This window comes from Lolium perenne, chromosome 1 (genome assembly GCF_019359855.2).
Source record: "Lolium perenne isolate Kyuss_39 chromosome 1, Kyuss_2.0, whole genome shotgun sequence".
Classification (NCBI taxonomy): Eukaryota; Viridiplantae; Streptophyta; class Magnoliopsida; order Poales; family Poaceae; genus Lolium; species Lolium perenne.
In genome coordinates, this window is record NC_067244.2 from 90,074,082 (window position 1) to 90,088,771 (window position 14,690).

General features: G+C 42.4%; 1 long non-coding RNA gene across 2 annotated transcripts; it reads left to right on the plus strand.

The window, feature by feature from the left end:
- Positions 1-6,891: 6,891 nt before the first annotated feature.
- On the plus strand, positions 6,892-9,428 carry LOC127305151 (uncharacterized). Of its 2 annotated transcripts, none has more exons than XR_007853716.2 (2): positions 6,892-7,178; positions 7,256-9,428. It is a non-coding gene; the product is annotated as an uncharacterized lncRNA (long non-coding RNA). The 2 variants fall into 2 exon arrangements; XR_007853710.2 differs by having other exon boundaries at positions 7,270-9,428.
- Positions 9,429-14,690: the final 5,262 nt, after the last annotated feature.

A 14,690-nucleotide genomic window follows, 5' to 3' on the forward strand; every position in this document is an offset into this window, starting at 1 on the left:
AAGGGAGGTCGTTGTCGGCTTGGTGCCACGCTGATAGGTGAGTGGCCAGTGGGACCGACGAGGAACAATGATAGTTTGCTCTAGAAGACCCGTAAAAATGCGAATTGAAAATTTAAATTTTAGTTTAGCATATTTGTGTTTACGAGTCGTAAACTGGCTGGTGCAGAACATAGCTCATAAATCAAAATTGGCGTCAACGGCTTCCGAACCAGTAAAGACAGAGTTTATCAAAGACTTCGCATATGATCAAAGAAATGACACAATCAAATGCAAATAATTCATGCATAGTTCATAGTGCACACATCAAATGACACAATCATAGCAAATAGTTCATAGTTCACCATCTCCTCTCACCGCCGGCATCAAACCGAGGTTGGCCCGTCGTGACCATCATCGCCACCACCTCCATGAGTCACCGAGCCACCACCACTTGCCTCTTCACGAGCTAGTCTTCGTCTCTCCATGATCTCCACCGAGGCCTCCTTCCACCACTCCAGTTGTTGCTCATTCATGTCCTTTGTGTTCATTATCATGATCTCCCTCTCTTCGATCAATAGTTGCTTCATTGCTTTGGTCTTCTTCACATTGATCCTCATCTCCTCTAACTTGGTCTTGTTCCTTGCTTCCTCTCGGTTGGCTTCAACCTTGGCAAGACTCACCTCTTTCTTCCTCTCGATGATGACAAGCTTGGTCTCCAAAGTCTTGGCCGCTATCACCTCCTTGGACTTCATCATTTGATCAAACTTGTCCCTCAACAATGCAACCTCCCCCTCGAGCTTGAGCCTCTCCTTCGCCTTCTTGTTTCCCTCCGGTTTGTCAACGTTCCGACCCTCCTTCCCCTCCTTGATGTCGTCGAGCGCAACCATTGCAGATTTCTTGGGTGCTACTTCTTCGTCCCTCAATTGCCACTTGGGGAGGTGTTGAAGCACATCAAAGCAATGACGCATGGTGAAGCTCTTGCCCTTGCTGCCGGCCATGTCTCTGTACCTCGCATCGGCAATGCGGTCCTACATTTGCAAAACCAAACAACAAATCGTCAATATGTGGTCACCAAAGGGAAACTACAATTGTACAAACAAAATATGCGATCATATTCACTCACATATTCGCCCACAGTTGCGCCGCTAGGAGGATTCGACACCACTTGGTCATTGCTGCTGCCCACCGGTTGCGGGCCGATTTGATCGCGTCCCAACGTCTTTGGAGGGATCTCTATGTGCGATCGACAGGATGGAAAACGCGCGGCATCAGTTTATGGAATTTTTCCTTGATGCGTTACCAGTAGTGCTTCTCCTGTTTGATCGGTGCCGGAGACTACATCCATCCCCACGGCGGCCCAAGCTCGGCACAAGGTGGCATCTTCTATTTCCGTGTAGTTGTTCGCCCATCTTGTCTTCCTCTTTCCACCGGCCTCCACCGCGACCACACCCTCGTCCCCTTCATCTTCTTCCCCTTCGTCCCCTTCATCCGCGTCGTCCTCATCTCCGCCGATCCCAGCGTCGAACGGAGGGAGTGGGATAATGTTTACCTCGTCCAACATCTCCATGTATGAGGTGTTCTTGTTCCTAACAGTACGCGGCCTCAATATCTACTCGCAATGAAAAACTGAAGAAGAGTTGTAATGTGTACCTTGTTGACCCGTCGTCGATCACGTCCTGGGCGACGTTCGCGGTGGCTTCCGGTGGCGGCGGCGTTGGCGGGGAGGGAAACTGTGACGCCCCAGAATCGGTACCATGAGGATTCCAGCGATCCCGCCGAAATCCGCACGATATCATTTCTGAGACGCCCTGTGACATAATCTGAAATCTCTTCTGCTCCAGTACTCATCTTCCCCTAATTAGCTTTTTCCAAGGAAAACTCAAGGTTCCTTTTAAGATCTTCACATGGTTCTCACATAGATGCATTCTTTTTCTTGCAGCCATATTCCAGTTTCAGGTAAAGGGATATGATTACTCCTACTAATTTGATGTTTTCGACCTTTTGATCCTCCCAAGGAATCATGTCCAGTTATGCACACAAGATTGTGACTGACATGGTAGCACCATTCTTTTTTAAATGAGCTGGCTTGCGTTGCTTAAATGCTTGAGAAACTCATTTATCATACATATATTCAATGGAAAGAAAAATATTTTTATGTTGTATGAAAACAATATTCAAAATCTATGTGTTTAATGTTTATCTTATTATACATACTAAGTGCAGGCCTAATCAAATTTGAGACTGAGCAAAATTGATTGTGGTTAGTACTGACGGTTTTTGTGATATGTAACTATAATCTTAAAATATTTGTAGAGTTCACAAATTAGTTTCTGTCCTTTCAGAACGGACATCTGCAAATATAAAAGTTTATTTCAGAAATTTAGCCAAAAATATTATGAAACATCAAGTACAAATATCCCAGTGTAATTAGATTGAAGAGGTTGGAGTCTAATAAATAATAGGTTGTATCTACCTAAATGAGTAGATATCATGTTTCCTTCGACTTATTTATTTCCCCTATTTGAAAAAATAATTTAATGCTCATATTTTGTTAAATCATATATGTATACTCTTAAAAAACTTCTAGCCCGTGCAGCGCATGGGTTGATGACTAGTTCAAGTTAATAAGACTGATTTACCTCTGCACAAACTCTGTCAATCTCTATAATATCTGTTTGTAAGGGGAACAAGTTTCCGAACCAGCAGTACATGTGAATATGTCACAGGACTTCTGTATGCTCCTTAAGTAGCCATAGCCTGCAGTCAGCACTATGCTACTGCTGGAATCTTGCTGCCTCTTTAATAATAATCATAGCGTCCTCCCAATTGTCTTCTTGCTCTATTAATCACTTAGAAAATAAAATCAACAATTTTGGCTGTGTATTTTTTTAATACTAGTAAAAGTGCTCGTGCGTTGCACTGGGGGAAACAAATTAAATGCTCAACGAATCATCTATGGTAACACTTCTCTATGCCACTATTGAAGAAGGTGGTCGCATTTTTTCCTATTCATAACTAACATGATAAATCCTAAGGAGATGTCTTGCGAGCCCCTCGGAACTAAGGTCAATGATAGAAAAACAATGGATCGGTAGTTTTAAAAATAGTGTGTTGAATAACCGGTCAACACTAAAATTTTGTGTCCATTATTATTTGGTTTGTATCAACTTTTCAAACTATATTTTTAAATATAATAGCAAAAATGCCCATGTGTTGCACCGGGTAACCTAATACCCAAATGCTCTAAGAAATGATCTATGTTGATACTTATCCTCTTTAACGCCATCGTTGATGTTAATCATATTTTCTTCTATTCATAATTGATTGTAATTCTCTCGCTACACCTGATGTAGGAGGAACCCAGTGGATCCTCCTAGTTGATGCCCGATCTTTCACAGCGAGAACCTGGGATAGAGATTCCTCCCAACAACGCGATGAACGCAGCCTGGAGAAGAGGGAACGAATCCAGCAAGCAACGGATCGATGAATCGAAACGCCTCAAACCTGAGCTAGACAATCCTTGATGAACACAAGAACCTTCGCAACGGATAATATAGATAAACGGCAGCGCCGTACCCCCGGAGGGATGATACACGTGATCACACGTAACTAGGTATGACCTAAACTTTAGACTAAACTTGTTCTCCCCCTAAACCCTAGCCACCCCACCTCCTTATATGAGGGAGAAGGGTGGCCGGCCAGCCCTTGCTGGGCTGGGCGCCCCACTATGGGCCTCCCTAACTTGGTTGGACAGGCCCAAACCAAGACTGACTCGATTTATTAAAAATCCCTAATTTGCCAATATATGACAATTACAAAAACTAAGATAATTAAGCTGGTGGAGTCCTGAATCTGGGCTCCACATAGGCCTCCATGCCCGTATCAACACCGGTTTGTGTTACACAAACTTGTAATGATGGCGGTTCCATCCTTAATGTTTTTTTAGATTTGAACTCAAACGAATATAATTTTGTACATAATATTCTGCAAACAATTCCAAAATTTAGTAACAAAAATGGTTATTTCACCAAGAAAAATTAAAATGCATTTAGTATAAAGTTTAGGGCAAAAATATTGAGATTGGAACAACATTAACACGATACAATGGACTTACTCATGCTGCATTGCAGAAAGCAGGTTCCTGCTAATATTTGTTGACTGCTAGTATTTCTGTATTCCGATTCTTGTGAATCGCATAAGAATTTCTGTAGAAAATCTTTGTGAATCCACCGACTAAGAGTAAATCGAGAACCCCAAGCACACTCGTAAATATACACATCTGTTTTTAAAACTTCCACGATGATATCGCACCAGATTATTATCCAAGAGGATGGATATTTAGTTGCAAAGCACAAGCCGTGCCTTATTATATAATATCTATAAAGTTCATCCCCACTAAAAAAGCATTTAATGTTTTCAAGCTCAAAGCAGGTGTAGCCACATCACCCCATTTAACTTTGTCCGCTGGATTTGAAAGATGTGGCCTTGATTGTGTATCTAAGTCATATCTCCGCCAAGGGCCGACCTGCTAATTTGTTTTAGCTGACCAGGCCATGATCCCTGCCTGCAAGCCGAATTGTTTTTCTTTTACGTGGCAGCTGAACTAATGACGCTTAGATACCTGCATCGCATTTATTTTCAGCCAAATATCAAGCGTCCGACCCTTTGGTCTCTCGGTGTGCATAACCGAACCGAAACCAAAAACCGAACCGAAAAAAACCTAACCGCAATTTTTTTTGTTTTTTACAGTTTATGGTTACAGTTACAGTTAGCAAAACATGAAACCGAAAGGACTTCGGTTAATTCAGTTTTTAATCGAAACACCGTGGTTAAACCGGAAGAAACCGAACGTCTAGTTCAACACAAAATCCTGCTTGTATCTATACCCTATATAAAAGCAAGACAGTTTCACGCATCCTCATTAACCGGCCACTGTAGATGTGCAATTTTCCTTCGTTTTCATCCACGCATTCAGTGACACGTACCTCCTATCTTATCGTTTGCTTAGTTTGACCAATTGGTAGTATTTCCTTTCATTTTTACTTAAGTGGATAGGCAACCGGCAACCGGTTGTTGCGTTTCTTCCCGGTGATTGAGGCAGACATTACTGCCTGGTGGGTTTATTACGTCCTCTCTCACTCATCTGGAAAAATCTAATGGTAGACCCTACCTCCTTCTCTCATTTCCTCATCCGTGCACCGCTTTGATGGTTTGACCGAAATTATCCACGAGCGCCCAAAAATCTCCGTCGGCCGAGTATTTGCCGGGCTCCCAACGCCCTGTCGCTGCCCTGGGTTACCCGCGCCTGGGATCCCTTCCGTCGGCGCGGCTCACCGCCCAGAGAGCTGCCATGGCCGGCGCGTCGGGACGGGGGAACTCAGATGGAGGGCTGCCTCCGCCCACAGAACAGCCATGGCCAGCGCGTCAGGATGGCAGCTCTCTGATGGAGCGGCTGCCGCCCATGAAATCCGAGGAGAATGCACGCGGCGGACTCCCTTCACACCTCCCTCTGCGCGTCGGTTTTCGGTCTACTTCTCCCCATCGCCTGCAGCCAAGGTGGCCGGAGGTGAGAGGGACGAGGGCTGCCTCCATATTTGAGTTGCTTTCTCTTTCCAATAATTTTTTTCCTATCCATGGCGGGTGGGAGGATTGACGGTGGAGGAGCTCTTCTCCTTGATTCGTATGTGGAGCCGCCAGATCTTTTGTTTCCCAATCTAGCACCATCGTTTTTTCAGGGAGATCTTTTGTTTCCCAATCTAGCACCATCGTTTTCCAGGGCCGGGGTCGGCTTTGGTTGTTGGTTTCTTCGGAGGCCGTCATGCTGGTCCGGGCACGTAGTGTTTCCCAATCTAGCACCATCGTTTTCCAGGGCCGGGGTCGGCTTTGGTTGTTGGTTTCTTCGGAGGCCGTCATGCTGGTCCGGGCACGTAGTGTGCCGCTAGCCTAGCAGTGCCAAGGTCGTCCTCGGTCTGCACACGGTGGGCGGTGGGCATCATGGACGCCTTCACCGTCTTCTCCGGCTTCCATATAGTTGCCAGCAGGTGTGTACCCGCGGCCTTGCCGGCATCCCCTTTTATGGATGACGTTATATGTGATGCCATCCCCAACATTAAGCTGGTCTCCATCCATGATTTGGTCTGCATCCACGATTGACTTCGGTGTTAGCTAAGTATGTTATTACAGAATTTATGGTATGAGTAGGTTTCATTCCATAACAGTTGATGACACGATCATAACTTTTAGGTGTGATGTTCTATAGCTACCTCTGGTGGAGCCATGGAGATACCATTTGGACAGCTCATTAGTTCCATTCTCGGACCAATTCCTAATGATTGTTATTGTTTTATTCTAGAATTGGAACTGCATCCATCTCAAAATTTAAGGTACACACCACTTGAAGTGATATTGAATTAAGAGACTGGTTTAGAAGTACTAGCAGAATTCTACACTGATTTCTTAGCTTATACTTTTCAGCGAAGCAGTGTTAGAAAATGTGCCTATCTTACTTCCCTATCTTTTTCCCTCTTGGTCATGATATTCTTGAGGATATAGATTATGGTCGACTAGATGTTAGCTAAGTATGTTATTACAGAATTTATGGTATGAGTAGGTTTCATTCCATAACAGTTGATGACACGATCATAACTTTTAGGTGTGATGTTCTATAGCTACCTCTGGTGGAGCCATGGAGATACCATTTGGACAGCTCATTAGTTCCATTCTCGGACCAATTCCTAATGATTGTTATTGTTTTATTCTAGAACTGGAACTGCATCCATCTCAAAATTTAAGGTACACACCACTTGAAGTGATATTGAATTAAGAGACTGGTTTAGAAATACTAGCAGAATTCTACACTGATTTCTTAGCTTATACTTTTCAATGGCAGTGTTAGAAAATGTGCCTATCTTACTTCCCTATCTTTTTCCCTCTTGGTCATGATATTCTTGAGGATATAGATTATGGTCGACTAGATGTTAGCTAAGTATGTTATTACAGAATTTATGGTATGAGTAGGTTTCATTCCATAACAGTTGATGACACGATCATAACTTTTAGGTGTGATGTTCTATAGCTACCTCTGGTGGAGCCATGGAGATACCATTTGGACAGCTCATTAGTTCCATTCTCGGACCAATTCCTAATGATTGTTATTGTTTTATTCTAGAACTGGAACTGCATCCATCTCAAAATTTAAGGTACACACCACTTGAAGTGATATTGAATTAAGAGACTGGTTTAGAAATACTAGCAGAATTCTACACTGATTTCTTAGCTTATACTTTTCAGCGAAGCAGTGTTAGAAAATGTGCCTATCTTACTTCCCTATCTTTTTCCCTCTTGGTCATGATATTCTTGAGGATATAGATTATGGTCGACTAGATGCTCCGACCGTATCAATATTATGAGATTCTAGACCCCAAAAGATGTTTGGATGCGAGATCATTCCTACTTCAGGTTTATCAGAGTTTCTTTCTTGCCACTTCATCTGAAGGACATATCATATCCTCATTAACTGGTTAGATTCTCACTGTATCTCTTTCCAGTGTTGGCTTCTGAATTTACTTCATGTGTTAGTACTAATAGATGCCTTTAGATTTTTCAATGCTACAAAGATATTTGTTCTACTCTTGCATTAGTTTCCTTTGTTGTGCCAACCATTGTCCATGCAGATCTAGGATTGCAGCAGTGCCAAATAGACCTAACTTTGTACATTTTGGTGTTGTTCACAAAATGGAAGTCGTAGCTTATATCTCTCTCTCCTGACCGTTCTCTTATGGACTGTTTTATAAAAGGTCAGATTATTTGTTGTAGCCTGTAAATGCTCTGTGTAATGACTACAGGCTACATGCAATGGGTTCTTTATATTCCAGTACCACTCTCCTATGGTTTTGTTCACCCTCCTTAGTCCTTATTAACGCCATATCCCTCAAACATTTCAGGATTGACGATGCAACTGTCACAAGATATGCCATTTTTCCAATATCTGAACTAAGCTCATAGTGATTGGTGTGTAAAGGTTGGTGATCTCAGATTTCACAGACATGACAGGTTCTCCCTATAATATTATCAGCATATAAACTTACTACCGATATTTCCGTAGAAATCTTATTTGCATATTTTTTGCTATGAATGATCTGCATCAAGAAGATAATACATAAGTTCCTCTGCACTGAACATTAGTATATGCTTGGCTAGGTTTCATACTTCCCCATGGATGTCTTATCTTTTATCTTTTAAGTTCATGTCTTCAGTCATCAAGTTTCTAGAAAGTGTGCTTCAATATCTTTTTGGCTACTAAGACGATATATATTACTGTTGTCCATGAAGAGTTGGCACTTCCTTCATTAAATTGTTTATCATAAAGAGAAAGTAGTTTTATCTGAATGTTTCCCTCTAGCAACTCAAGAGGTTCTATTGCAGTTATCAAAAGAGGTTGATGCATCTAAAATTAACCTAGCTGTATGCCATAGGTTTACCATCATTCCATAAATATGATGTTGCATTATGTATGAGTCTCACTAGGGCTTGGTCACAGGTGACAACTTCGGGCGACTCGCGAAATGGGAGGCTGATGACTTCGCATTCTTTGTCTCCTTATGATGCCTTCTTTCCCTGTAGGTACCCCATAAGTATGTGTGATGCCGGCCGTGGGCGATGCCAGCATCCGTCTTCCTCGCCTTCTCTGGTTCCGCAGCATTATCATGGCATCCAAGATGTTTCTGCTCAACTGGCTCCTGGTCACGGCAGTTCCTCTGCCAGTGCATCCAAGGCGAGGCAAACCTCCGGGTTGGGTGAGGTTGCGGACGATCAGCTGGCCGTGCAGTTTCTCTTTTCTACAGCTATCCAGGCCTGTTTGTCCGGCTGGTGTTAGTCCTTCATTACCAGTGGTTGATACTTCTTTCTCCGTCGGCCCGAGTTCTCCATTGGCTTTAGGTGTTTTGTCTGAGGTGGATTCTCGGAGGCGCCAGATTTGGTTGAGGAAGTGGCCTGACAACCATTGGATAATTTATCCAGAGCATTTGCATGTTCAGATGTTGAAGAACTTTCCATCAATAAGTTTGGCAGAAATGGCTATTCTCTAGCACATCCTTTAATATATCTATAGAAACTATTGGTACTGGAAGATTACTTGGTGATAGATTGAACCCCATGAGAAGTTAAATGCAGATCAACATGATTAGTTCACTTGCAAGATCTTTTCTGCGGTTGTCCATCCATCTCAAATTGTTGGATTTCTATTATATGTACCTTGCACATTCGGTTGATCTCACTGTTTTCTTTCTGCTGCTGAAAACATCGAATTCATGAGCTCATTCTAGCGTTCGAGTTTCTCATGGCAATATTCTTAGGATAACTGGCTCTGCAGTAAAAGTGTTGCCACTATTTTGTATTGGGACCTTTTGTGATGATGTGTCGTCTGTATAAAGGCTATGGAGCTGTTTTAATTGCAATGTTTCAGTTTTACCATATCCACTTGGCTCAGTAAGATGGTATTAATTACTGAATTAGCAGTTTTGTATGCCATTTCCATTCCAGTTAACCAGTGTCTCCGACTCATAGGCAAAACTGGAATTTTAAACACAGAATCATCCAGTGCTAATAAGTAGACATGTGCAACTAATTGCACGATCAGGATAATTTCTCCAGCACCAAACTTCAGTGATTCGTGTCCTTTTGTATGGTTGGAACATAATCAGTAGTATTGGAGAACATCTTGCGCTCCTTTTGTATCCATACTACCTCTTATTATACTGCTTGGTTCCTTTGGTAATAACTAATAAGCTATTTTTTAATGTATAATTGGATTTTGCCTTGCCTTTCCAGATTTAATTTCTTTATGCATTATCCAAAACAATTATCGGTTAGTTAACCAATTCGAGAATTTCAGAAGACCAGGGTTAGTTTTCCCCTGAAATCTGTTCTCCTTTTTTTCCTTTAATTTCATGGTACTAATTAATATGCAAAAGACAATAGTTAAATTGATAACAGCGAAATAGTTTAGTATGATATTGTCAAATCGATAGTCAAGTTATAGCTCACTTTTCAGATTTCGATTGCTCTTGGCATTGCAATGCAACAGAAACCCGCTTTCGGTAAGAGGACTTGCAGTAGTTATTACTGAAATAATAACATACCAGCCAGATGATGGATCTGCTTGAATCACTGGGATGGTCGCTCCAATCGTTTGCCCCAAGTCCCCAACTACTGTACCTTTCTGCTGCCCTCCATGATGGAGGCTCCATCTGCCGCTGCATGCTATCACCGACCGGTGCTTCTCGCGTTCCACTGCTCTTCCGATCCGCCGCTTCGGCCGGTCCTTCTTAGCGTTCTGCTACGCTTCACCCACTGCCGCCTGCCACCATCGACCTGTGGTCTTCCTCTATAAGCTCGCTGATGAACTTAGCGACGCCAAGCTCTTAGATCTTTGCATGCAGCTAGCCTACAACAGTGGAGACAGTGATGGAGTAAAACTCTCATGTCTCTTCTCTACCGGTGGATTTCCATGAACTCTTACTCACAGATCCCTAATGGCTTTCTTTTCTTTTCTTCTGTTCGCCTGAGTCACTCGCAGCTAGAAAAGAACAAACTGTTTGTTTATAGCAGAGAAAAAGAGACAACTTCTCTAAAAAAAAGGGGGAGACAAAGCAATCAACATCGGTTCGTCACACATGGGCCGAATATTGATAGTGCGGTCTATCAAACCAGACCAACGTATAGGCTGCTCAGTTACGGAAATTCAATTCGCCTCCCGGCCCGTATGCTTCCTCTACCAACAAAACATATTTTAAAGTGTGGAAAAATTTTGACAAAAAATTGTACGTGTACATCTGTATAATATATGTGTGCGCGTCAAATTTCATAAAAAAAAAAATATTTTTATGACCTATGTAAAAAAAGAGAAAACTTATCCTGTAAAAACCATTGTTTTAAACACTGAATTTTGTCTTTTTTACACACGTCACATTATAAGTTCATTTTTTATGAAACGACATTGTGAGCGCGTAGCACATAAAGATGTATGTGCGAACTTTTTGTTTCAATTTTTTAAAATTTACAATATGTGTAAGATGCATTTTAAAATATAGGGAGCATATGCTCCCATGTTCCAAAAACCACTCCCGCTACCGCTAACAAATAACTGCTTCAAATATTCTTTTTGCTCTATACTTCTCAGCTACTACACTTTTAACATAGCATTCTCTAAATCATCAGATATACACTCAAAGAGCGCCTATGCTTCCTAGTAACATTAATATAGCACCTAAACTGATTATCCTACACGTAAGGCGCTCCACTGTGGTGGTTTGGCTCTTTGTTTGACTGTGTCTGTAACCCCAGGTTGCCAGTTCAAATCTATGTACTGTCCCATATTCTTATTTTGGCCGATTTTTTTTTCTTTTTTCTTTTCCTCCTTGTAAAAACCTTTAGTACGGTATAAAATATATCCATATTTTAATTTTGTTTGAAATTTATTTCTTTTATGTTTTCCTCTATTGCAAAATCTTTAGTACGAGCATACAAAATATAGAAAATGAAATATATAATCATAAAAGTTAGTTTTCAATCCAAAATTCGCGTTAACTTTGGTTAGTTTGGTTATTACCGAAACCGAACCGAAGTTTAATGGTTATTACCGAAACCGAACCGTATTTTTATACATAATAGTATTAACCGAAGTATTAAAACTATATTTACAGTATAACCGAATAAACCAAACCGAATTAACCATATTAACCGAACGCGCAGCCGCAGTTTGGTCTACCACAGTGCGCCCGTTAGCATCCATATCCATCCTCTCTACAAATGCCTCGTATGAGCCACCCAGTTAATCCGCGCCGCCTCCTCCCTGCGCCTTGCTCCTTTACCCAGCCACCATTAGCAGAGTCTCCGAGAATCCTCTCAGTGTTGCTCCTTGATTCGATCCATGCTTGCAATACGTTGTGCACAGCATGCAAGTCTCTCTATCTCTCTCATACAACTCCCTTTCCTCTCTCTCAAAAACAGTTTTGACTCCCGAAAGTTTTTTGTATTGCAGGTTGAACTGGCATAGCATCAGCAATGGGTTAAAAGTTGTGCAGAAAAACTGAGTTATGTTATTTGTCGCCCTAGATTATTCACATATGTTTTGCATTTTGCAGCCACACATAAGCGATGGCCGATGGGTATATCTCTCATCGAGTCAAACACACATCCAGCCACACTGCCGCGCGCCCGTGCTCGCACCCGAGAATTGCTATGACATGGCGACACCAACGGACATATAGAATCATGTTTGGTTATAACATCTTCCGTGGTGATTTCTCAACCGTCGCGATAAGTCTAACTCCGCCTACAAGACGGCTTGAGCAACAACTTCCCCCGCCTAGATCTGCTCCCTTACCAGGCAACCTGCACCCTGCTCCGTTCTTTCCCAGGTTGCCTCTCTGCTCTACTTTGTTTGGCTTAGCTCATGCACCTCAAGTTTTTGCTGATTTTTTTATTTGAACAACTGCTATTTTGCACCTTTTGCAGATTTTCTTCTTCCCTATAGCCAGTGCACATACAGCTCATATTACATACTCTGTTTGGTTATTAATTACCATCCATGAGGAGACAACAAAGTAAGGGCACTTCGATGGTCTGTTTCCATGATTAGCATGTGATGCGGGCTAAGCCCGTGTGGGTTGCCCGATCTCACGAATTGACCCGGGTGAGTGTGATTGCGGAGGGGGATTCGCGGGGAAGTGGATGAACGCGAAGAACTCGATACAAACACACGCACACACACACACAAATCGGTTATCCTCGTTGGCCCGAACCACCAACCGATAGAATCGCGAGAGAAAGACCAAAGGTAGAATCTCTTGCAAAAGATCGACAAATCCAAAGGTAGAATCTCTTGCGTCCTCGGGTCTCCGTGGCGTCCTCTCTTCCCAAAGAGCATAAGACCAACTAAGAATAGAGTTGCAAAGCAAGAGATTCTCAATTGATAGAATTACTAGAATGGGAAAAGATCCGGATAAGGAGGGATACAATAGATGGGTAATCTAAGGTGGGGGTTTCCCAAATCCACAAAGGGATAATAGTGGCATAAGCCAATTCATCTAAACATCATCTCTCCCTCATGAAGGTGGGGGTGGAGGTCTATTTATAGGGAACCACTAAGGAGGAGTATTTTGGGGAAACAAAGATAGAAGCACACAGCCATACATGTGGCAGCTAGGGTTTATATTGTAAGTGGTCACGACCTCGGCGGCAGTGCCGGCGTGGGGAGGGCGGCAGTGCCGGCCCAGGCGGCAGTGCCGGCCTGTGTAGGGCGGCAGTGCCGGCCCTGGAGCTTCTAGCTCCTCTTCCTCCTTCTCTTCCAAGCTTCCGTGACATCGGCCTTGCGTCCTCGGGTCTCCGTGGCGTCCTCTCTTCCCTCCGTCCTTGTCGTCGAGTTCCTATCATCAAGATGTGACGGAGTATGAAGTAGTATATCGTTCCAAATAGGCGATTCGAGGCACGCGTAAAGGAGAAGATTCACCTTAGCGTGCCGTCTTGTCGATGAAGCACATGATGCGGTGAAGACCGAAGGTCGCCCCGTATCAGCATGTGTTGTTAACTGTGAGATTCTTATGGTTCTAGGACAGTTCAGTATATCTATATTTTTTCGTTGTGGATTAAATCATAAATTATATACTTTCTCATCTCCAACCAACCAGTACGCATGACCAATAATACATATTTATCTACTCACAGAAAAAAATAGATTGATCATTTCAGTAATTTTACCAGCAAATTTAGCACACCCTTCTGAATGATTCAGTCACTTCCACCAAGTATTGACACCGATGAATCGACGGTTAAGTGTTGTAGGTTATCAAATGTGTAAGTTAACTCTAATATGTTGTTTACACATGCAAGAAGAAGCCGGAAGCATTACCTTGAATTCGAAGAAAGGAGACGGTTGAGACATATGATGTGCTTGCTGCTTATAGGCTTATAGCATGCATACAAATGGAAAACATCTTTCTCATGATTCCACTGTCCTTAGCTGATGTCAATTCTATAGAACTTTCTATTTCTGCAACTCTGGACCAGGAGCATTACCACCGTTATTTACAATATCTTTACAACACAATTATAATGTGTCGTTTTCTGTTTTCCTCAACTATTTACTATCAGCTCATGTGTTATTTCATGATATCATCACCTCCTACATGCCATAAGGGCAAGCTAATTTTCAATTGCATATCTTCATAGTTGTTTGCATGCATAAATCATATTAATGGTGTCCAAATTCTAATGAAAAAATTTGCTCTCCTTATCAATTTAGATTGTTCACATATATAGCATCTTTAGGATCACTCCATAACGCCCGCAGCAACGCGCGGAGAATCAACTAGTATCCTATAAGTCAGTTACCAGAAACCTAGAACCAACTTCTATATTCAGAGATGTGGATTGAGCAATTATGTAACAAAACATTGTATAGATACATGCGTTTGGGCATTCCGGCATTTACACAAGCATTTGTTGGGCAGAAATGCAGCACATATGCACTACCTGAGCTGACCCGAGATGCACTTAAACTAAGTTGCCCATGGGGGGACGTGAATGCCTAGAAGCATCAGCATGATCACACGCGGCAACAGCAGCAGCAGGTAGAAGATGATTAATAATACTTTACCAGGAGAGCAATTGAGCAAACTTAATGATCGTAGCAATAAATCTCCTAGTCCTAT